Below are 25,092 nucleotides of genomic sequence, written 5' to 3' on the forward strand. Positions count from 1 at the left end.
ACCCCCTGCCATGTCTCTGTTACCTAGAATTGCTTTTGGTATTCTGGGTCTCTTCTTGTTCCAAATGAATTTTTGGATTGTTTTCTCAAGGTCCATGAAGTATGCTGCTGGGATCTCAATTGGAATTGCATTAAATCTATATAACAGTTTTGGAAGTATGGCCATTTTCACTATATGAATCCTTCCTAGCCAGGAGCAGGGGATGTCTGTCCATTTTCTGATATAATCTTCAATCTCTCTTTTCAGAGTGCCATAGTTTTCAGAGAAGAGGTATTTGAAGAAATCTCATTTTCAAATCAAGATGAGTTTCACATTTTTAAAATACTGCTCGACATTTTTTCATATATTTATTTGCTGCTTTTACTTGTTTGTCTGAGAAATGTCTGTTCATTTCAGATGCCCATTTTTGAACTGGGTCTTTGAATTTGGGGGGGGTCTGATTTTTTTCACTTCTTTATATATTCTAGATAATAGTCCTTTGTCTGAGGTACTGTTGCTGAAAAATTTTTCCCACATTGTAGGTTGTCTCTTAGCTCTGTTGGTGGTTTCTCTTGCAGTGCAGAAGGTTTTTAATAAGATAAGATCCCAGTTGTTGATTCTTTGTTCAAGATCCTGTGCCACTGAGGTTTTGTTCATAAAATCTTTTCCTATACCAATGTCTTCAAGAGTTCTACCTAACTCATCTTCCAGCAAATTTAGTGTTTCTGTCTTAATATTTAAATCTTTAATCCACTTCAATCTTAATTTAGTGCGTGGTGATAGGTATGGGTCTAGTTTCAATCTTTGGCAGGTTGGAATCCAGTTTTTCCAACACCATTTATTAAATAGGCTATCTTTCCTCCAATGAAGATGGTTGGCTCCTTTGTCAGAGATGAGGTGCCTGACCATATCTGTAGTCATTTCTGCATCTTCTAATCTATTCTACTGATCCTCTGGTCTGTTTCTTTGCCAATACTATGCTATTTTTATCACAGTAGCTTTGTAGTATAGTTTCAAGTTGGGGATTGTAATACCCCCAGCCATATTTCTGTTGCCTAAAACTTCTTTTGCTATTCTAGATCTCTTCTAGTTCCAAATGAATTTTTGGATTGTTTTCTCTAGTTCTGTGAAATATATTGTTGGAATTTCAATTGGCATTGCATTAAACCTATATAGTAAAGTATGGCCATTTTCACTATATTGGTTCTTCCTACCCAGGAGCAAGGGATGTCTTTCCATTTTCTTATATCTTCCTCAATCTCCTTTTGCAAAATGCTATAGTTTTCAGTGTAAAGGTCTTTTGATTCCTTTGTTAGATTGACTCCTAGATACTTCATTTTTTTTGGATGCTATTTTAAAAGGAATTGTTTCCCTAGTTTCTCTCTCAGTGAGTCTATTATTTGTATATAAAAAGGCTATTTTTTTTTAATGTTGACCTTATATCCAGCTACTTTACTGAATCTGTCAATTAAGTCTAGAAGTCTTTTGGCAGAGTATTTTGGGTATTCTATGTAAAGTATCATATCATCAGCAAATAATGACAGCTTAACTTCTTCCTTTCCTATTTATATTCCTTTCATTTCTTTCTCTTTTCTAATTGCTGTGGCTAATGTTTCAAGAACAGTATTAAACAGGAGTGGTGATAGTGGGCATCCTTGTCTTGTTCCTGATTTTAGTGTGAAAGTTTTCAGTTTTTGACCATTTAGTATGATGTTGGCTGTTGGTTTTTCATAGATAGCCTTAATCAGGTTGAGATAAAGACCTTCTATTCCAATTTTTCTGTAAGGTTTTTATCATAAATGGGTGTTGGATTTTGTCAAATGCCTTTTCTGTATCTATTGAAATGATCATATGATTTTTGTCCTTGACTCTGTTAATATAGTGTATTGCATTTATTGATTTACAAATGTTGAACCATCCTTGTATCCCTGGGATAAATCCACCTTGGTCAGGGTGTATGATCTTCTTGATGACCCTTTGTATTCTGTTTACCAGTATCTTGTTGAGGATTTTTGCATCAATATTCACTGAGATTCCACCTCACTCCAGAAAGAATGGCTGCTATTAAGAAATCATCCAATAACAAATGCTGCTGGAGATGTGGGGAGAAAGGAACCCTTCTCCATTGTTGGTGGGAGTGCAGACTGGTGCAACTACTGTGGAAATCAGTATGGAGATACCTCAAAGAATTAGGCTTAGAGGTCCCATTTGACCCAGCTATCGCCCTGCTGGGTATCTTCCCAAAAGAATTTAATCATACCACAGCGATATATGTGCACCCATGTTTATAGCGGCATAGTTCGTAATAGCGAAAGCTTGGAAACAGCCCAAGTGCCCATTAACTGGAAGCTGGATAAAGAAGATGTGATTTTTTTTTTTATAAAATGGAGTACTAGGGCCGGGGATTTAGCTCAGTGGTTTCGCCACCTGCTGCACAAGCACCAAGGACCTGAGTTCAATCCCCGGTACCAAAACAAAACAAAACAAAACAAAAATGGAGTACTACTCAGCCATAAAGAATGAGAAACTGGGGACATTTACAGCTAAATGGATGCATATTGAGGCCATCCTCTTAAGGAAATAAATAGGACACATATGTGTAAATACCGAATAGTTTCTCTAGTGTGAGAAATGAAAATGTAATTAAGGATACACATGGATGAAATTGCCTAATAACATATTTCTTGGATTGTGTTTCCATCACGTGTCATATGACTGTATCGAAATTTAAATTAGGGAGAAGCTTGGCTTATGTGGAGTCTGCTAGCTAACTGGAGTTTTTTTCCAGACTATTATTTGTTCATTGTTGGTTTTGGGGACCTTTCTGAAACAAATCACCTCCTCTGGTGTCTTGTTGGTGCTTGTGATGCTTTTTTTTTGTTTAACTTTCTTTTTTGGTACCGGGGATCAAACTCAGGTCCTTGCACTTGCAAGGCAGGCGGTGGAACCACTGAGCTAAATCCCCAGCCCCTTGTGATGCTTTTTTAAGTTATATGGAAAAATGTTTAAGTGCTTTTCAGTTTTGTTTTGGTTGAGTTCTACTGTATTTGAATATTATTATAGTTTTTTTTCCCTTGCATTGTTCTTCTTTGAATGGTTTTGATTTTTGTATGTGTGTGTGTTTGATAATAAAGTTATTTTAAAAAAAACACTGCTGGGCTGGGGATTTTGCTCAGTGGTTCTGCCACCTGCCTTGAAAGCACAAGGTCCCAAGTTCAATCCCCAGTACCAAAAACAAAAAACAAAATACTGCTAAAAAGTTCAAAGACACAAGACCTTGTTAGGGTTTAACACATCACCAAGAATCCTTTTAACATTTTCTTGGGAGAGTTTTTGGAGAAGAACTAGCTGAATTCTGATGTTTGGTTTGGTGTGGTCTTGCCTAAGCAGGTGGTTGCTCATTTTGACCTTCTGATCTTGCAATTGTAAGAAACATTCTGGAAACATCTAAAAGACATAATTGCTTATTTCATCACTTAAACAGTCTTTTAGTAAAAAGACATGAATAATGGCTTTTATGGAATGAATCCATCCTTAAAATGTTTTAAAGGAAAAGCAAAGCATTTTTCTCAGTCTACATCATTACCTGCCTTTTATTTCTAAAAGCCCAATTGTTTTCCATTATTAAGATAATGTGATTTATGTGGACAGTTTGGGAATCATGTATGATTCTATTTGTTCTAATTTTCTGGAATACTGCCATCTAGGGAAAACAATTTTTAAACTGTTTAGTATTTAATGTATTATTTTAACTTCCTTTAAATTGCATTTTAAACCAAGTGTGGTGGTACACACCTATAATCCTAGCATTCTGGGAGGCTGAGGCAGAAGGATCAGAAGTTCAAGCCTAGCCTTGACAATTTAGAGATTCAGCAAGACCTTGTCTTAAAATAAAAGCAGTTGAGTATGTAGCTCAGTCTGAAGGCTCTGGGTTCAATTCCCGGTACTGGAAGAAAAAAAGGCATTTTAGTGTGGCGGCCTTAGACTTCAATTTTTCTTCCTCTTGGAGATTTAGATTGGTGCTAAAATGCTATCTTATTGTTTCAGCTTTTACTTAATTTATTCTAACCCTTTTAGGCAGAAAATTAGGTAATTTTATACTAGTGTTGTTCTCTGGCAATGTATTTTCCTTACTGTTCCATTTTAAGATGTTAGCTCCCAACAAAGCTTTTACCTTATATGCCTACTAAGTAAAATGTTGTAAATGGATGCTTTTAATTAAAATGAAGACTATTGTCTGTTGACTAGGATTGTAGAAACATCAAGAAACAGCAAGTGGACCCCACATTATTTTAAACATTTGGCATTATGTGATAACCTCACAATATATTTGGTGAAGACAAGTTAGAGGGAAGGGTAGAGAAGTACAGAGCCTGACCTTGGTGGTACTGGAGAAGTCTGGGATTGAGGTATGCAGTGATCCAAATATGTTGTTAAGGGACCTGACTATTTCTTGGCTTTGCTTTCTCCTGGGTTACCTTGATTCTCAGGCAGGGTTTGTCCACATGATTTCATGGTGGCCACTAGCAGCTCCTGGTCTGTTTTCTGCCAGTTTAATAACTAGTAAAAGAGAATTTCTTCCTGAATACTTGCATCAAAATCTTAGGTTTGAGTCTTCCTTGACAAGCACAGCCACTTTCTTTTGCCAAACCAATCATTGCAGCAAGAAAGATGACACACAGCAATCCCCAGCCCTGGGCCCTCTCCCCACCCCTCACCCTAGAGGACCAGTGCACTGTCCAAAGAGAGATCGAGGCATTGGAACAAGAAGCTGGGAATAGGCTGTAAGCAAGCAGAAAAGCCCTGGGGTGTCCAGTGAATATGAGGAAGGAAGTGTGCTTCCCATGCAGCCATTACTGGTGCCATGTACTTTTGCATCTAACTACTGTGTACAGACTTCTTTCATGACATGAGTTCTGTTGTGAAGCAGGACCAGGTCTTTAACTTTTAATACCCCCTCAGCATTAAGCATAATCCTAAATAACAGCACTCTAAGTTCTTAACTGGCCATTTCATAGAGGTAAGTAGGAAATGTTAAATGTCATTGTTGTATTTGCTAGTTTTGTTGTTTACTGTATTTGAGAGACAACACTTAACTCTATAGGCAAATTTTTTTTTTTACCATGACTCTGTTTAGCACTATAAAATGTGGCCAAGCTGGCCTCAAACTTGCAAGGTTCCTCCTGCCTCAGCCTCCTGAGGGCTGGGATTACAGGCATGCACCATCACACCTGGCTTAGAATGGAAGATCTTAACTGTAGGTTCATATCCTTGCCAAGGGACCATGAAAGGGTTTCTGGGTATCCCTTTAATTCCTAGCAAAATTGTATGTGCATAAACTGTATTTGCATAGCCCTGTACATTTTTCTTGAAAGTAGAGCCATAGCTTTCACTAGATGCTCCAAGGGAAATTTGTTACCCACAAAAGGCTCAGAACCACTGACAGAAAAATACCCTGGCAAGAGTGGTTCCTGACTTCAGGAGGTTAAATAACCTTACTGTCTGTGGGAGAAATAATAGCTGTGCTGTTTAGAAGCACAAAGGAATTTGAGTTTGAGGATGAATTGTTAGCTTCTGTTAATGAATTCGGTCCATTCGGGGTTCAAACAGGATATATTATGAATGAGCCTATAATAAAATGGGTTTCCACAGCCCTGCCATCCTGGTACTTAATGACTGGAATCTGCTGCCAGCTGGTTTTGGCTCACACTGCAGCCGGTGCTGGCCCTCCTCTTGCCGTTTGGAAGGAACGGGAAAGTGATAAAATGTTGCCTTACTCTCAGAAGCAGTTAATGACAACAGTTTAATAAAAGTTCTAGAAGCTTCCCTTCCCTCAGAGAGGCGGGGAGCCAGGAAGCCAAAATGGGACTTGAGTCTTAAGTCCGATGTTAAGCCCTCAGCATCTCCTCCCGATCCTCACTCTGGTGGCTGCACAGAAAAGCGAGGAGAGTGAGCCTGGCATTTCTTGTAACTTAGTCACAGCTGCGGTGGTGCTTCCCTGAGTTGAGCCCTGGCCCCAGCTCACCTTGCCCCAGTGACAGTCAGCTGTGCTTGACGCCTAGCATGGCCTAGAGCTCTGGCTGTGTGGCCCTCACAGGCGAACACCAGCACCATCTGTCTGTGTGTCACTGGATCACTTCTCACAGGTCTGAGATCTGTGCAAGCATTAGATATTGGGAGTTGGTGAGAGGATTCTTAGGCTCTAAAATATTTAGCTAAAGAGAAAGGTCCTCCAAGGGAATCTATGGGTTGGGTTGGCTTACAGGATGTCCCATGAAGATGTTCTGTGGTGGGCGTCAGCCCTAGTTTCTCTCACCACTGAGGCTGTTTGGCTTTGACTGCTATCTTGCTTCTCCCTGACCTTGTAAATCCTGGTGGCGGTGTTTTATAGCCAGAATCCACATAGCCTTCTGCTCTGCCCTTGTGACCTTTAAACTTTTGGGCAGTGATCTATAATAAAATATATTTTATGTCATGTACATGTACTTGTGTATATAGACAGAATTAAAGGGGGCTCACCAAGCAATACTGTGTTACTGGCGAGGGACAGCTCACAGTACCTCTTTGTGTCACACAGCAGAACCCAGTTTGTATGTTTTCACCATGCACCATGGTTATGCATGAGTGCTGGGTGTCTCGGAACAAATGTTCTAGTTAGAGTGTTCCATTGAGTCCTGGCTTCATGGACCCAGTGCCCTCTCCAGTGTTAGGCAGGTTTTTTCACCTCTCTGAGTTGGTTTCCTGTTATTGAAAGTACTAGTGATAAGAATACTTACCTTATATAATAGATAATGTGAAATAGGAAGAAAAGGGGCAAAGGGGAAGGGGAATTGGGAAGGGTAGGGGAAAGGAAAGAAGGGAATGGAATTAATATGAGAAAATGAAAAAATGGAAACAAAGTCTTTATAAATAGGGAGGGATAGAGGGGTTGAAGGGAGGGCAGGGGAAGGGGAAAAAATAAGAACCAAGAGAGAGTATGTAAAGGTGCAGATTTCCAATGATGAATGTCACTATATTGTATACCTAAAATGTACCAATAAAATTAATTTTAAAAAATTTACCTTAAAATGTTGTATGAGTCAATATTTATATAATATTAATATGTAAATATCCACATTAATACAGTAATAACAATACTAATAGCAAACATGTTAAAATGTTACTGTGTGCCTTTGCTAAGTTTAGCAAATGTTTGTATTAGGATCATAAATACTATATTTTTTTAAATAAATAGTGTATGTTCATATTTTTGTGTATCCCCAGTTGGATTGTATTTGGAGCCCAGTAAGAATAGATGGTTAATATGTAGGGATAAACTCTATGTCTCAAATATTTTATTTATACTTTGAATTAGTCAAAACATTTTAAGTTAAAGCAACAGAAACCCCGAACACACTGGCTTATACAAAAACAGGAATGTGTTGATTCCCGTAATGGAAAAGTCTGCAGCACTGGCCATATCCAGCTGCTCCAGTGATGTTAGAAATCTCCTCCTCTTCATTTCTTTTTCTGACTTTTTCTGTCGGCTTCATTTTTAGGCAGGTTTTCCCTAAGCAGTGGCAGAAAGAGCCACTAGCTGTTCTCATTTTCTGTCTATTAGAAAGAGACAGCCTCTTTGTAGCTTTAGGTTTGTTCTGCCTCTGATGGATGTGGACCCTGAGGAGCTGGACTCAGCTCACTTGCTCCTGAGCCTCAGCTGCATCACTCACTGAGCTGAGGGGAGGCACAGGCTGCTGGATGTGTGGAGTCACCCCCACTCAGACCTCAAGGGGGGACCCCAGCAGATGCTCACCACATAACCCGCCATCCCTTCCCTGAACACAGGACTTTCTAAATAACCGAACAAAGGGCAGTGTTAATATCTGAGAACTTCTTACTCCAAGCTATTCATTTCTGCTCTAATGTACAGTACAGATATATTTGAAGATGTGTGATTCCTTCTTTTCTCACCACTGGTAAAACAGTTCTTTCCCACCCACCCTGTCTTTGTGCCACCACATAAAAGTCATCAATTCCTTCTGTTGCATTTTATGCCTCTGTCCCTTATCTGCTTTCCCAAGCTTTCAGTACTTGCTACCCTCATTATGAACAACAACATTCAAAGATGAGATGCTCCAGCTCCTCAGTGTCCTTCCTTTTCGTTTTGTGATCCAGCCAGTCCAAGGGTCAAAACCACATTGTGCAGCTCTGTAATCCTCTGGCTGGGACTGAGGATCACTGACTTAGCAGCCTACCTGAGGTCAGGTCTCTCTTGTTAACACACGAATGCACACACACAGATGGGCAGTGGATAGTGGATTTTGGTTTCGTAGGAACTCCAGATGGTGAAGTGTGTCTGCCAGGGAGTTTCAGAGTTAGCCGGGTCTGCGGCCACAAAACTAAGGGCATACCCCAGAGCAGAGCTTTTTGTCTGCCATGTGCAGATATCTATTCTGCAAATTAAATTACAAACATAGTAAGCACTCTTTTGTTTTTAAGCAAGCCAAATACTGTGCTCCGGTATTTCATAACTGTGTAGGATGGATAAATCAAATGTAGGTCCATATACAGACAAAGGTATGGATTCAGGCACTCAAAAGTATGGATTGTCTTGGGGGAAATTAGGAAATTCTCTAAAGACATTAAAAAATTCTGAAGCCTCAGAATTCCTATGTGTACATGTCTATATGTGTCTGTGCACATGTCACATGGGTATATTAAGAAACACCTGATATATTTACATGTATTGTCTTGGCAGGAACTTCATAACCTCATAGGCCAGTGGTGGTGAACTTATGGCATATAGGCCACAGTGGGCATTCAGAGCCATCTCTGCAGCGTGTGAGCCAAGTCGCCCCAGCAGCTGAGCATCAGATAAGGGTGCGCATAAGTGCTTTGCGATGAGTAAGTGGGTTTGGGGTTGCAGTTTGGGCACTCGCCTCTAAAAGGTTTGCCATCACTGCTATAGGCTCATCCTACACAGTTGAAGCCATGCTGTCAAACTACATGGGGCAGGTTATTATTTACCCAGAAAGAGGTAAAATGATATAAGAATGCAGGTGAATGACACAGACAATAAATAATTTAAATGAAAGCATAATTTCAAAGCACCATGTTACCATTTTGATTTTCCCTTGCTAGAGCAGTGTGCATGGAGACCCAGATATTTTTCTTGCAGTGGCCTGTCACTTGCTATGAAATTTTAAGCACCAGGAATATTTTCATTTAGGTTCAAGGTCTTTTCCCTGAGTCAGTAATCTGTCAGTCTGCCCCTGCCCCTACCACTCCAGGTTGGCCTTTTTTAGTCATAATTTATGGCCTACAACTTCCATTTATATTTCTTTAAGGTGGATCTAGAACTTAGTGATACTTGCAACACAGTCTAAATTGAGGATCTTTTCACATTTTTCCAGTGTTTTATAGTTGGCTGTCCTATAGCTCATTCCATAGCAGATTATTTTTATGGGATCCCTTCATGGATATTAACAGGGCATTTCACTTCATTTTTATAGAAACAGCTAAGTTTTGGCATTCATATGTAATTGCTTTTACATGATGCTCTGGCAGATAAACGCAAAGCAAGCACAACTGGCACAGGAAGGTTGGAAAGGATGTAGCTCACCAGGCTTAAGCGTATGACTCCACTGGTGGGAGCAGATGTGAATGTCTGTGTTGGCACCATGATGTTTGCAGGGGACGCTGTGTGTTCTGACTCTTTACACACATTGGCAGATTTAATCTTCACCGTACCCGTCATGTCAGGTACTTTCCACAGAAGAAAATGGTGTGCAGAGAGGGTAAGGTTGTCTGAGCATAGCCTGCCAGCTGCCACCATTCAGCTGCCTGGTGCTTTTCATCTGTTCTGCAAAGGGAATGCGGGCACTTTGCATGGAAGTAAAGTGAGAATGGGAAAAGGAGGAGGGGGAGAGAGAAACTGAATAAAATAATGACCCCTTAAAACCTTAGCATAATTCAGAAGGACTTCTGAAATGTTCCGTATCTCCCTAGAATTAGAGTCTAGGCATTAGGTAGAAATTACCCTTTACATCCTGACAAGGTAACCAAGACTCAGGGAGTGAGATAGTATTGGTGTGTTCTTGAGGTCTAATTTCCTGACTTATCCCATATTTTCTCCTAGATGTAAATGATGCTCACCAATAATCAGAGAAACATTCAGGAGATGAGAGGATCTCAGTTTGCCAAAAGAGTGGACAGGTTGGAGATAAGGACATAGAGTATTAATCAAATCAACATTTGTCACCTCGAGCCAGAACAGAGCTTGCATCAAAGAATCTCAGGTCTGGAAGGAGTCTAGTGATGTGGTTATGTCCATCTCTATCTAGGGGAGGTGGGAATGAAGCCAGCTTACACCTAAAAACATGACATCATTGCTTCACGGGTTAGGAATCTGAGCTTTAGAGAGATAAAAGGATTTGTCCGAAATCACACGTGAAAGAAATGGAACCAGTTTTGCTAAACTGAGATCTATGGTCTTTGTGCCATGGTAATTGTTCATCCTGTGTGGTTGTTTAACAATAATTTTCTTGGCTAGAAGTTCTTCCTAAAACTAATCCTAAATACCTTTTGAATTTAAATATACATGCTTTTGTAGTCCTTAGTCAACACAGCAGCAATGGATCAGACAATTTGAGGGGAAAAAGCAGGTCCAGACTGGCAGTGTTTGGGTGTCAGTCGTCATAGCCAATGTTGTAAAAAACCAAAAATACTGCCCAGCTCACTCTCATCCATGTTCACATCTGCTCTGCAGCTGCTCCATCAAGCCTGTCCTGAGTGGTTTTCAGCCCAGGAGCTAAGAGACATAGGAAAGAGAGAACCTATCGTTGACAAACCATCCCATCTTTGGCCAGGGGGTCACAAACGCACATACCATCTTTATGGACAAAACTTTTGTAAAAATGTTTTCCTTTATGTTTGCAAAAGTAGCTCGTGTTTATAACAGAAACTTTGATAGCCAAAGAAAGCTCAAGGTAGATTATGAAAACTGAAATATATTACCGATAAATCTCTATCACGGTCTAACAAATTACCCTAGAATGTGGCAGCTTGAAACAGACTTAATATTCTCAAATGGGTGTCAGGAATCTGGGAATGGCTTAGCTGGTGGTTCCCTTATGAAGTTGCAGCCCTGCTGTGGGTTGAGGCTTTATCACATCAGTGGCTGGAGATGCTGGAATGCTTTCAGAGCCACTCCCATGGGTGTTGGCTCCTGTGGACAGGAGTCTTTGGTGCTTACTATCTGGTTCTCTCCGAAGGGGCAGCTCAGCCCCTAGCCTCTCTGGTTTTTTTCCCCTATTAAGTTTATTGGTACATTTTAGGTATAAAATACAGTTACATACATCATTGGAATCTTGTACCTTTATATGAGTATCTTGGTTCTTGTTTTTTTCCCCTTCCCCTGCCCTCCCTTCACCCCCTCCACCCTTCCCTATTTGCAAAGACTTTGTCTCCATTATTTTCCTTTTCTCATATTTTTTCTTTTCCCTTCTTTCCTTTCCCCTACCCCTCCCACTTCCTCTGCTCCTTTAGACCTTTACTTATTACACAATATCAATTATACATTTTTAAAATTACAATATCAAGACCTAGGAGACATTACCACAGATTTTACAGACTTTAAAAGGATATAGAAAGCATATTACAAAAATTTGTTTTGAAATAAATTTGACAACTTCTAAGAAGTACCTTGGAAGACAAATTAATGAAACTAACACTGGAGGAAATATAAAATTTGAATAGCACCTATTAAAGAAAGTATATTTCTAGCTTGAAATCCTACCTATATGATGGCTCATATCCATTTTAACTGATAAATTATATCAATCATTTAAAGCAGAAAAAGAAAGGAACACTGCTCCTCTCAGTTTAGGAAATCAACATTGTGCTAATCCTAAAATTGGATAAAGATAATAGAAGAAAAAAGTATGAACATAGATAGAAATTTGTTTAACAAAACAATTAGAAGCTCCTACACAAACAGTCAACAAGTGGGTTCTCTTCTTATTAAAAAGCTTCTGCACAGCAAGAGAAACCACCAGCAGTGTGAAGAGACAACCCACAATGTGGGAAAAAATCACCTGCTTTTCCTCAGACAAAGGTCTACTATCTAGAATCTATAAAGAACTTAAAAAGATCAGACCTCCCAAATTTAAGGACCCAATCCGAAAATGGGCATCTGAAATGAACAGACATTTCTCAAAGAAGTAGAAATAGCAAATAAATACATGAAAAAATGTTCGATATCACTGGTCATTTGAGAGATGCAAATGAAAACAACACTGAGATTCCACCTCACTCCAGAAAGAATGGCTGCTATCATGAAATCAACCAATAACAAATGCTGGCAGGGCTGTGGGGAAAGAGCAACCCTGCTCCACTGCTGGTGGGAGTGTAGACTGGTGCAACCACTGTGGAAATCAGTATGGAGATACCTCAAAGAACTAGGATTGGAAGTCCCATTTGACCCCGCTATTCCACTGCTGGGGATCTTCCCCAAAGTATTAAAAGAATTATACCACAGTGATATATGTGCGCCCATGTTCATAGCAGCACAGTTTGTGATAGCTAAAACTTGGAAACAGCCCAAATGCCCATCAACTGGAGACTGGATAAAGAAAATGTGGTTTTTTAAATAAAATGGAGTACTACTCAGCCATAAAAAATGAGAAATTAGAGACATTTATAGCTAAGTGGATGCACATTGAGGTGATACTCTTAAGTGAAATAAATAGGACACACATGTATAAATACCGAATAGTTTCTCTGGTGTGAGAAACTGAAAGTGTAAATAAAGACTAAAATGTATAATAGGTAATGTGAAATAGGAAGAAAAGGGGCAAAGGGGAAGGAAGTGGGGAGGGCTAGGGGAAAGGATAGAAGGGAATGAGATTAATATGAGAAAATGGAAAAATAGGAACAAAATCTTTGTAAATATGGAGGAATGGAGGGTTGAAGGGAGGGCTGGGCAACCGTGAAAAATAAGAACCAAAAGAGATTGTGTAAAGGTGCAAATTTCCAACGATGAATGTCACTGTATACCTAAAATGTACCAATGATTAGAATGAATAATCGATAATGCAAAATAGGAAGAAAAGGTCCAAAGGGGTAGGGGTAGTGGGAGGGGCAGGGGAAAGGAAAGAAGGGAAAGGAAAAATGCTGAGAAATGGAAAAAATGGAAATAAAGTCTTTGTAAATAGGGAGGGATGGAGGAGGTGAAGTGAGGGCTAGGAATGGGGAAAAAATAAGAACCAAGATGCATTATGTAAAGGTACAGGTTCTCAATGAGAAATGTAATTGTGTTGTATACCTAAAATGTACCAATAAAAGAATTTAAGAAAAACTCCTAGCCTCTCTCAGCTCCATGTTGCTCAGAAAAAAACACGTGGTAGAGAGAAACCAATCCAGAAGCCCAAATCCTTTGCAAGCTAATCTTAGAAATGCTGTTCCATCACCTCTGCTTTATTCTGTTGGCCAAACAACCAATCAGGTGAGATGTTGTAGGAGGTGACTACACAAGAGAGTTATGACCAAGACTTGAGATCATCTGGAACGTTGTTTAACACAGCGTAAATTATAATTTTGTTAGGAAAAATTACATAAGCTTTCCTCCACAGTTATTTTCCCTCCCAAAAGTATTACAAAATATGAAAGATCAATAGGAAAAACAGTCCCACCGGAATACAATGTTGAGTGATGTTTATTCCTCTCACCCTAGACAAGCTTCCTGATTTTCTTCCAAGGCTGCCATGATAAAATGTGTGTAGTTGGGGAAGATAGGAGTAATGGTAATAGAGTGGGTGAAGGATCTGGCTGCACCTTGGTCCTGATACCATTTGTGCTTTAAGGACCCTGAGGCCCACTACTTCTGAGCAGGGTTAAGGATTTAGCATCCAGGGCAATTTGGGAGAAGGTCATGGCTCCTAGACCTCCTCATTCTGCTCTGTGAAGACACAGAGCTATGGAAAATAAATTCCAATTTTTACAAATAATTTTTTAAGGGGAAAGTACTTCAAACAAAAATGCACTGAAAGTGACTTAAAATGGGTGGCATTTTGCTTATGCAAATACAGTATATTGAAATGCAATAGGAAATCATAACATCTGGATAAACAAAATATTCTATAGCCCCACCCTCAACAATTAAGTCATAATTAGGAAGTTTGTGGGTAAGTAGTAGATAACACACTTTTAGATAGAGGACATTTTCGTCACATGCAGAGGTGTTTTTTTTTTTAGTAAAAAAACCACTTGTATGATACTTTGGTGAATAATGATAATGCAAAACAGATTGTAATATGAAATAAATTTGAATGAATTCTTTTCTAGTATGTGCAAAGGAAATTTATCAGTAAAATCAGTACAAAACAAATAGCAAAATGGAATAAATTTGAAAAAATTGATACACAAGCAGCCACAGTACATGTTGATAAATATTTCAACATAAATTGATGCAAAGTATAACACAAAAAATTAATTTTGAGGGAATTTCTAAGTCATACATTCAATAAAAGTTAATATTTCATTGGATAGTGTGTATGTACCAAGCAACAGGGAACAAACTGAATTTTCATCTAGTATTTATGGCTATGTCTCTGCTGAGCCATAGGTTGCAGTCATCATGTGGATGTGAATCCCTTGTGTCACAGGAGTTGACTTGACCCTACTCTGGGCAGATGAGCAACCCTTGGTGTCTACCCCTGCCCCTGCCCATTTGATGAATCCTCTGCCAAATAATGAGTCAGCACAGAAACCTGGTGTCCAGATGGTCGTGGCCTCCCAGCCCTGCCTCCTGCAGCCAGAGGAGCCCTGGAGATGTCTGCATCCCAGGCCAAATATACTGATGACCAAGGGTAGATGGCAGATAGGGTACAGAGTAGGTGCTCCCACTCCTGAGCTGCACAGTACCTTGGAAGATGAAGTGTCTAAGGCTACTTGTTTTAAAAGAGGAATACCTTCGTAGCCTACATTTGACCTTCAGAGTTCTTTACACACACATTCTCCCAGGCCTTGAGCTCTGTGGCCTCAGAGCAGTCCATTTTCTTTCTGGATCCAGATACTGGTCCCCGTGCACCAAGGTGAGCAACGCAAGCCTTCCCTCGAGCATGTTTGCCCCTCTCCCAAGAGAGGGGAATGCAGGGAAGGCTGTGCCAGGCGGTGATACAATCCAGCATCATAGGACTGGTGGCCTGATCTGGGGCATTAGGCAGAGCCCTTTACAATGACCACACAGCACTCTTTTTCTTGCTGGCAGCTGGAATCCTGCTAGCCAAATGCAGAGCACAGGAGAAGGTGAAAGGCCAACTCATGCTTGGGGGGAAACGTCTCTCAAGACAGTGCCACAGAGAAAATGGGGAAAAAGCAAGGCGACTTCATAACCTTTCATTGTGAGGTGATACATTCACCTGCAGAGGTGTGAATGGCAGTCACAGCCTGGTTCTCCTTGTCACAGACCTTCGTGCTAAGTCCTCGCAACTTTCCAGGGGTGAGAGACTGCTCTGAAGACCTAAGCATGAGCTCGTGCCACAGTGCGTGAAGAGGCTGGTGAGAAGCGTGTGAAGAGCACTGAATTTGACAGTGCCTGGTCTTTAATAAATGACGTGAGCTCATTACGGCCTAGATTCCTCTTCTTTAAAATGGGGAACCTGCTAAAAGGGGTTGTCATAAGAGTTAAATTAGAGTATTGTATGTCAAGGTACTAGGACTGTTGCTGGCACGTAGTAAGGATTTAGTAATTCCAGTTTAAAACATAAAAGCTATGTTAAGCCCATGTGAATCTAATAGCCTCTGTAGTGGACTCTTAATATGAAGACTTCCAAAATCCTTGTCAGTTCTTAATATCTGTTTTAGTCACTTTCCTGTTGCTGGGACAAAATATCCAATACCTGCAATTTAAAGGAGGAGAGGTTTCTGTTGGCTCAGTTTCAGTCCATGGTCAGCTGGCTCCAAGGCAGAAATGGGATGGCAGAGGAAAACATGCTCAACAAATGGCAGCCAGGAAACAGTGAAGGGAAGAACAAGGGACAAAAACACACACTTCCAGGTCACACCACGAGTGACCCACTTCCAACCAGACCCTACCTCGTATTAGGACATCCAGCTACTGAACTGTCAGCGAATGAGTCCACTGGTGAATGTAGCCCCCATCCAATCACATGAGACCTTTAGGGACATTTTAGATCTAAATTGTAGCCGTATCTCTGTCTCAGCTTACCTTGAATTATTCTATTCCCAAAATCTGGGGCCCATTTTTTCTCCTCATTTCAACTTTTATAGCAGGAATACAGATGAGCTGGAGCACAGTGTTTATCTGGTGAAGAGGAAACAGCAGTGGCTTTAGAGAGTCTTGGCCTAAGTGAAGCAGTTCCTAGGACTGAATTGTCTCCGAGCCTCAGTTTCCTCATTTGTGTGAGGGCTATACCATTGCCTGCTTTACAGAATGATGAAAATTAATCAAACAGAAGGCACCTGTAGTTCCGGGCAGACTGGTGAGCAACAAAAGGTAATTGTCTGTCACTGTCACTGTCTGTCAGAGTGAAGGGGACTGTTTACCCCTGAGCATCCCTGGCTGTCCGTCTTGTGTGTGTCTCCCACTCGGATCCCGGTGACTTGTTAGCTTCCAGCACTATGCATCCATCATACCTGCCTTCCTAGTTAGGAGAGGTCTAGGTGGGCAACCCTGAGGCTTGTAGGCATTTAGAGTCCTTTTCCTGCCAGTACCAAGATGTTTTGCGTGCAACAAGGATCTCTGGGTCTAGGGAATCTGCAGCAACCAGGGTTGGCTTTCTGACCAAACAGTTGTGTTTCCAGGGAAGTAGAGATCTCTTCACTTAAGCATACTCAGACTCCAGTGTGTGTGTGTGTGTGTGTGTGTGTGTGTGTGTGTGTGTGTGTGTAGCTGGAGATCAAACCTAGGGCCTTGTGCATGCTAGGCAGGTGATCTACCTCATGCTCAAAGTCTTAATGGTCTTTAATGATTCTTAAACTCATGGTAGTTTTTCAAAACTAAAAGAATTCAAGTCTCAAATCCAAAAGATTCTAAATTATTACAAAATTTTACTATTTTGTCACTGAATAATATGTGTAACCAACCAAATAGGACAAGTAGGTTAAAAATTAAACTGGTTGCAGAAGCCTTGTGAAACAGGCCTGGGATTTTGGTGGGTAGCAAGGAAACAGCACCACGACCAGTCATCCTCCAGCTTTCCCTAGAGAGCTTAGACTCAAGGTTTGGAGTCAGACACCAGGGTTTGGATCTTGGCTCTGAGTGTCTGGCTGCTCATGTTCAAGACACTTACTGTCTCTCAGCTCAGCATCCACAGTTGGAAAGTGGAGGTGAGGTGTTTAACCCAGAGAGAAGTTGTGAGACTTCACTGAGATAATACAGGTAAAGTGCTTACCTAGACTCAAATAAAAATATTATATCATTTAAAAAATACATCATTTTTAAAAAGCATCAACCAGTTCTAGCCGTTTTATATTTTTTAGAAATAGTTGTATTCAGATCCTACCAGCTAGAAGAGAAAGTCTCCAATTTCTTTGATCTTTGAGAGCACCTGGCTTAGTTGAATAAGTATTAGACAAATGGAGCTGTCTAGTAGCCTGGTAAAAAGGCAACTATCATTGAGATCATACAGTGCACCCACAGTAAGTGATGCTTGTGTGGAGGGAGTCCTACCTCGGTGTGCATGTCCTCAGCATATGAAAGGGGACCATATAACATCACAGCATGTTGTACCACCCTGCATTGACAGTGGTCAAGGGGCATTGGTGGTTTAGAGCTTGGGGTCTGGGTTCTAGCTTCTGGCTTCTGGGTCTTGCATCCTGCTTTTCCATTAGCAATTTATACAACATTGGGTGAGTTACCTACCCCAACTCATGCCTCAGACGTTAAATATACTAATCATACCTCTCCCCCAGAGTAATTGTGAACAGTGAATGAATGAGACAGGTAAATGGAAAGGGACTTGCAGGGTGCACGTAACAAGTCCTCAGGATACGTCCATTTCCAGCCCAGTAGTGAGCAGGTCCAGCCTTTGTGTGTACCTTGCAAATAGTCATTAGTAGTCAGCATAGCTAGTAAACACACAGGAAAACGTCTCTAGTTTCAGCAGTGATTAGATCTGACACTCACTCAATGCAGATTTCAGTAATTGTTGTGGTGCTAACTCTGTTCAAATGAGTAAGAGTTGTCCTGTGACACCTCATCATAATTGGGTGGCTTTGGGTTAAGTATGAAGGTCTAATTATCCCAATCTGGCCTCTGGGGTTTTTGCTGGTTTGTTCAACATACTTATACAAACAGGTGTTCTCTATGTAAACATTTGTGAAAGTCAGAATACCAAAACAGATTAAATATAGAACCAGGCTGGATGCCACATCAGTGTTTTAGTGACAGCAAAAAAACATCATCTGTTACTTTTAATGCTTGTGGCTAGTTTGAGTTCTGTTGGTTTGATGGTGTTCTTTGTAGTTGATTTATAAATCCATTTGGAATTTTATACCAGTTTTCTGTTTCTGCACATTTAAGGAATATTTTCATTAAAATAAGTTGGTATAAAGGGTCTGTGACTTTAAGTGGAGCCATATTTAGTTGGAAATCCCTGAACATATCACTCAGGGCATATGCAGGGAGGGTCAGAACCTTGTGCAGCTGGTTTTCTGACTTCCTGGGTGTCCAGAGCACATCTGTCTGTGCAGCTACCTCATATTCTGGACAGAAGAGCACCTGGCTCCTCTGACCATTGGGTTGTCAGCTTATTCTGGGTATGCAGAAGAGCTTTGATTCTTGCAAAGGACAATTTTAGCAGAAAGAGGACTATTCCCCTTTCATTGGTCAGTATGTGGATCTTCCATATTCTAGTCATCAGAAATAGTTACTTTCAGGTTTTTTTTTTCCTCTTTAAATTAGACACACCATTATTCTATCTACTGCTTTTGGGGTTTTGTTTTACATTTTTATATTAGAAAGCCAACTATTGGCATGTTCTCAGCTGCTTCTCAGGATAATGTGGGCTTCCAGGGAGCTCTGTGCTATGCACAGCCTACCCATTAGTCTTCACAGTGGCTCCCAAGGTAGGTAGATTAGAGGGGACTCTGGGGCTGAGCACAGAGGGCCTTTAGTGTGCGAGTCTGGGAAAGTAGTGGTTGCCTCTTTCATGTTAGCATTTCTGCTTCAGGCAGCCTTCTGAATTTGCATCTATTTTTACATTTTATTCAAAGCATTTTTCAAGTGATAACAGTCATTAACTTCATTGCTGCTGAATGAAGTGAGGGGATATTCACTTTGCTACGGAGAAATAAGAACCTTGGCTGAAAACGTTTTTTGGGTTGTGAAGAAAGAGAAGTTTTAACTCTCAGTTTTGGTGTAAATTTTGCCTGGAAGTTGAGGAATATTAAAGTTGATCTTATATTCTGAAATTAAGTGATCAAAAGAAACTCCTCTAATAATAACAGTTGTCTAATGTCTATTCACTTTAGTGCTTTGAAGGTGAAAGATTAATATTCCTAAAACCCATCCTTGAACATTTCATGATTTTGTTTTGCCTCTTTTTTAGACATTATAAGCTTTGGACTCAAAAGACCTTCACACCCTGGCTGCTTGTGTCCTCTGAGTCTCATTCTCTTTCTCTATGATGGAGACAGTAAGACTCACCGGAAAGGTGACTGATCAGTAAGGAAATCACATGTGCGAGATGCTAAGCATGGCAGGAGTCAGTAAAACTTAAAAAGGTAAAAACTAAAAATCTATAATTACCTCTTTGTCCCCACAGGGTCAAATTCAAATTTTTTGATGCCATGATTTAAGCACTGGCTCAGAGCTCTCTTAGCTGAGTTTTTATTTGCTAGCCAAACAGACAGTATTACTCTTCATTTTACACAAAATGAACTTTTTGGCCAAAAGTATCAGCAGGAAAATAATTTTACAGATGAAACAAAAGCTTCTTGAAGTAGTACTTCATTCATCTTCACATTCGCTTCCATTCACTGAGGGAGAAAATGCTGGTTCTGGCCCATCAAACAGATGTCAAGCAGATTGTGACCTGCTGTTATAAAATGGTGTCCTAGAAGACTCTGTCCCCATTTCTTGGCATTCTGACCCTCCCTTTAGAACTAACCTTCATGAAGTCTTCCCTTGTCTTGACATCTGGTGACCTTCTTTAAACTTGTCATTTTTTCTCAGTCTCATTTATGACATTAAAAGCAAATTGGTTCTTATGTTAATTATTGATTCATAACTTATCTTTGTGGCTAGATGATTAATACCATCAGGGCGTGAACTCTGTGGTGCCCTAACTTATTAACACTTATTACATATGCATGTAGTGGGGTACTGACCCCACTGAAACCCTCCAGAGTATTTATTAGGAAATTGCATGGTGTTCCAGATGGCTCCCTACCTTTGTGCTGACATTTGAAAACTGTAAAATGAGCATGTGTCTGTACCTTTGAGAGCAGGTTGCTTCTCACCATGACTACAGCCTAGATTGCATGTTTTCATCTGCTGGGCTGCACTGGATTCCTTATGCATCTGAAAAAGAGTGACCTTAGGTGGGAATTGGAATTTCACCTTCTAAATGTAGATTCTCAATGACCTGTTCCCTGACATGACTTGGGCTGCATCTCAGAGCAACACCAACATCCTCTCTGCTTCAGCCCAGCTTCGTCTCTAAACCTTGAGCCTTTGCGGCATGTAAAAGATAATGACTTTAGCCTTGAGGACCTGCACTTCATAGCACGATACTTTTACCTGTTCCTGCTGTGCATATACTGATCCAGCGAAGGTCTGTGTATGCAGTAGTTTGCTTATTCACATGGAGCCTTTCATCTACCATGAAAAAAATATTATGTCAGTGAGAATAGAATATTTATGTTAATTATCCACCATTTCTCACATTTGGAGCCCAGCTTTGTGATCCTCACTAATGATGAAATTTAGAGAAGAGCAGGACCCATTTTATGTTTACACAAATTATGTACCCAAAGGTCGACTTCATTTAAAGGAACTGATTTAATTTAGGAAAATGTTTTTTCTTTCCCATTTTAATCTAATTTAATCAGCCTGACTGACAGTGATACCAGAGAACTGCCCATGCAGCTATATAAACTAACAAATCAAGCTATAGCAACATCTGTCTCCAGGCAATACCTTGATGAAAATACATGCCAGAAATATCTAGGAACTTATAAAAACAGGTTACTAAACATTTAAGGGGACACAAAGTTAAAGGATTAAAAAACATAATGATAACTGCATAGGAAAATCTGGAATGAGTTTTTACAATGACTTTCTTGTTCAAGATTGATGGACCTCTAGTTCATGTAACAAATCTGTTCATCCATAGGCAAATTTTTCTCTTTTGACCATCAGATGCTTAGAGGGGTTTTGAAATGAATTTGGCTTAATTCAGTACTCAGAGAATTTGAGACAAACTCCCTTATTTAGATTCTTTCCCATCCTGCCTGCCATTTACTAGAACTAAAATGTATGTTAGAGGAACCAGGGTTTGTCTTAAAGGAGATTTTGAGAAAAATCTTACTTCAGTATTTAAAGTGCTTCCTGAGTCCTGTTCACATGGAAGTCGGTTTTTTAAATGAGGAAGTTAAAGTCAGGTGGCTTATTTACATGACTGGCAGAAAGCCCATCTGATAGGGTTGATGGGGAACACTAATTAATCACCCAGAGTCTCCTCATTCACTAATCACACTGTACCACGAACCTTCCCTGTTGGCTGAGGCTCAAGGGCAAACTGTGGGCTTGCAGCGAGCTTATTTTTCTAAGTATTATGCTACCACTATAAATTAATATGAACCTAATTTATTCTGTCAGTGGTTCACTTTCCCATGGGGGACTTCTCTAGTTGAAAAGCTTTAAATGAAATCTTATATTGGGAATGGAAGTTTCTTACAAAAGTAAAAAGAAAGATTTAAAATCCTTTGTAACCTTTTCCCCCCACAGCATAAACTCAGAATTCTGGCAAAAATCAGATAGATTAACTGAGTAAGGCACAGATGACATGATAGTTTAGTTCTGTTATCTGAAAAGTGCTTCAAGGCCTTTTTCTTTACATTTTTAATTGAAATAGTGGTGTGTTTATTAAGTGGCTCCTTAGACAAAACATACACCTTAACTCAGCAATTCTCACATCTGTCCTGTGTGAATGCTATTACTCTGTCCATTTGCCAGTAGGAATATTGAGAGTCTGTCAACTTGCTCAGGGTCACATGTAGGAAATACTGGGGCCAGATTTGAACCAAAATTTCTCAAGTTCATGCTTATTTGGCAGTGTTGCTATTTATAATTCATACAGTCCCTATATTCTCTCCTTTTTATTTTGAGGAGCTGTCCATTGGTCTTAATCTTTAATATACCTCCTACTTCCATATGGATGCTTTATGTTCCTCAGAGTTAATAAAGTCATTTCAGAAGCATGCTGATCTCTGGTATGTTGTTTTCCATCTTCAAATCACTTTATATCATGCTGCTTTTATTCAGAAAATAAAGTTATGGACATCTTTGTGCCAGAGGAAATAAATGCAGCTTATTCATATCACTCAAGCTGTTCTTCATTATGAGACTCAAATAATTCTGAGAGAAAAGGAAAATTCCAGAGTATGCACACATGGATAGTTTTCAAGGCAGTCCTGTTAAGAACTCGGCCTTCCATCTTCAGATTGTGAATGTATGGCTTCATTTTTCCTAGATGCAAATTAATTTCTAAGAGTCTGTGTAATAAACTCTTATGTAGAAGAACATATAAAAGACTAATTTGTCAAAACCCATTTCCCATGCCTAACTAGAGAAAGCAGGTTGATATTTGGTGGCTTATGTGGGTTCTGTGTTAAGCCACTACTTTACTTCTTAGTATGCAGAGCTGATGTTCTTAGCTGAAAGGAATCTATTCCATTTCTTTTTGTAGTGGCATGGAAAGTTGGAAAGAGAAAAAAACTGAGCTGAACATACAGAATAAATAATTAAATGGGGCCGTCAGGCTGCCCTTTTGTTTTCAGACACCCCCTCCTTCTTCCTTTGTGAGTCACTGAGCCAGTAAGAGTGATCAAAGATGCCTCAGCTTATGAAGTGTTTCTGTGGAGGTTATTTGTCATCCACAACAAAGGACTAATTGCTTCTGGGCCTTCTTTCACATGATAATCAATGAATTTGGATCTCCTCGGTGTGCTTCATGAATCCTGTATTCATCTCTCAAGAATTTTTAGGTTTTGATTGAATATAAAGGATCAGAGAGATGACATGAATCCAGTAAAAAATTAAGGGATTTTAACCGTGAATATGGAAATGTAAAGAAAGAGCTTGAAATGAAGGCACCTGTCAGCGTTTCTTTTGTGATTGTTTGATTTGATCAAAATTATAACATGATATCTATTAGGAAGGCTACTTGGCATTTCTGGGATGCAGCACATTTTCTTTCAAGATTTGGCATTTCAAGGGCAAATAATTCCCTTCACAATAGCATCCAAAAAACTGAAATACCTAGGAATCAACCTAACGAAAGAAATCAAAGACCTTTTCTCTGAAAACTATGGCACTCTGAAAAGAGAGATTGAAGATGATATCAGAAAATGGACAGACATCCCCTCCTCCTGGCTAGGAAGGATTCATATAGTGAAAATGGCCATACTTCCAAAACTGTTATATAGATTTAATGCAATTCCAATTGAGATCCCAGCAGCATACTTCATGGACCTTGAGAAAACAATCCAAAAATTCATTTGGAACAAGATGAGACCCAGAATAGCAAAAGCAATTCTAGGTAGCAAAGACATGGCAGGGGGTATCACAATCCCCAACCTGCAACTATACTACAAAGCTACTGTGATTAAAAAAAACAGCATGGTACTGGCAAAGAAACAGACCTGAGGACCAGTGGAACAGATTAGAAGATGTAGAAACAATGCCAGACACACTCAGACATCTCATCTTCAATAAAGGAGCCAAATACCCTCACTGGAGGAAAGATAGCCTCTTTAATAAATGGTGCTGGAAAAATTGGGCTTCAAGTTGCCAAAGATTAAAACTAGACCTATATCTCTCACCATGCACTAAACTAAAATCAAAATGGATTAAAGATCTAAATATTAAAATAGAAACTCTGAACCAGTTGGAACAGAGGTTAGGTAGAACCCTTGAAGACATTGTTGTAGGAAAAGATTTTATGAACAAAACCTCAGTTGCCCGTAAACTAGCACAAACAATCAACAACTGGGCTCTCTTATTAAAAGGCTTCTGCACAGCAAGAGAAACCACCAGCAGTGTGAAGAGACAATGCACAATGTGGGAAAAAATCTTCACCTGCTCTTCCTCAGACAAAGGTCTACTATCTCGAATCTATAAAGAACTTAAAAAGATCAGACCTCCCAAATTTAAGGACCCAATCCGAAAATGGGCATCTGAAATGAACAGACGTTTCTCAGACAAAGAAGTAGAAATAGCAAATAAATACATGAAACAATGTTCAACATCACTGGTCATTCGAGAGATGCAAATGAAAACAAGGGTGAGATTCCACTTCACTCCAGAAAGAATGACTGCTATCGTGAAATCAACCAATAACAAATGCTGGCAGGGCTGTGGGGAAAGAGGAACCCTTCTCCACTGCTGGTGGGAGTGTAGACTGGTGCAACCACTGTGGAAATCAGTATAGAGATACCTCAAAGAACTAGGATTGGAAGTCCCACTTGACCATGCTATTCCACTGCTGGGAATCTTCCCCAAAGAATTAAAAGACTCATACTACAGTTATATATGTGCACCCATGTTCATAGCAGCACAGTTTGTGATAGCTAAAACTTGGAAACAGCCCAAATGCCCATCAACTTGAGACTGGATAAAGAAAATGTGTTTTTTAAATAAAATGGAGTATTATTCAGCCATAAAAAATGAGAAATTAGAGACATTTATAGCTAAGTGGATGCACATTGAGGTGATACTCTTAAGTGAAATAAATAGGACACACATGTATAAATACCGAATAGTTTCTCTGGTACGAGAAACTGAAAGTGTAAATAAGGACTAAAATGTATAATAGGTAATGTGAAATAGGAAGAAAAGGGGCAAAGGGGAAGGAAGTGGGGAGGGCTAGGGGAAAGGATAGAAGGAAA

The 25,092-nt window shown here is 39.8% G+C and overlaps 1 protein-coding gene across 11 annotated transcripts in view; it reads left to right on the top strand.

Moving 5' to 3' along the window:
- Tspan5 (tetraspanin 5) overlaps positions 1 to 25,092 on the top strand; it is a 173,276-nt gene that overhangs the window by 100,369 nt on the left and 47,815 nt on the right. For 7 of the 11 annotated variants that reach the window (XM_087215802.1, XM_087215804.1, XM_087215799.1 and 4 more), the window contains exon 2: positions 19,530 to 19,704. The exons of the other annotated variants lie outside the window; for them this stretch is intronic. The gene's annotated coding sequence lies outside the window, so the exon portion shown is untranslated. The remainder of the gene's footprint in view (positions 1 to 19,529; positions 19,705 to 25,092) is intronic. 11 annotated transcript variants of the gene reach the window in all.

The sequence above is a fragment of the Heterocephalus glaber genome, unplaced genomic scaffold, assembly GCF_053883595.1.
Source record: "Heterocephalus glaber isolate CG9 unplaced genomic scaffold, H.glaber_assembly_v1.0 deba00001454, whole genome shotgun sequence".
NCBI classification, from domain to species: Eukaryota; Metazoa; Chordata; class Mammalia; order Rodentia; family Bathyergidae; genus Heterocephalus; species Heterocephalus glaber.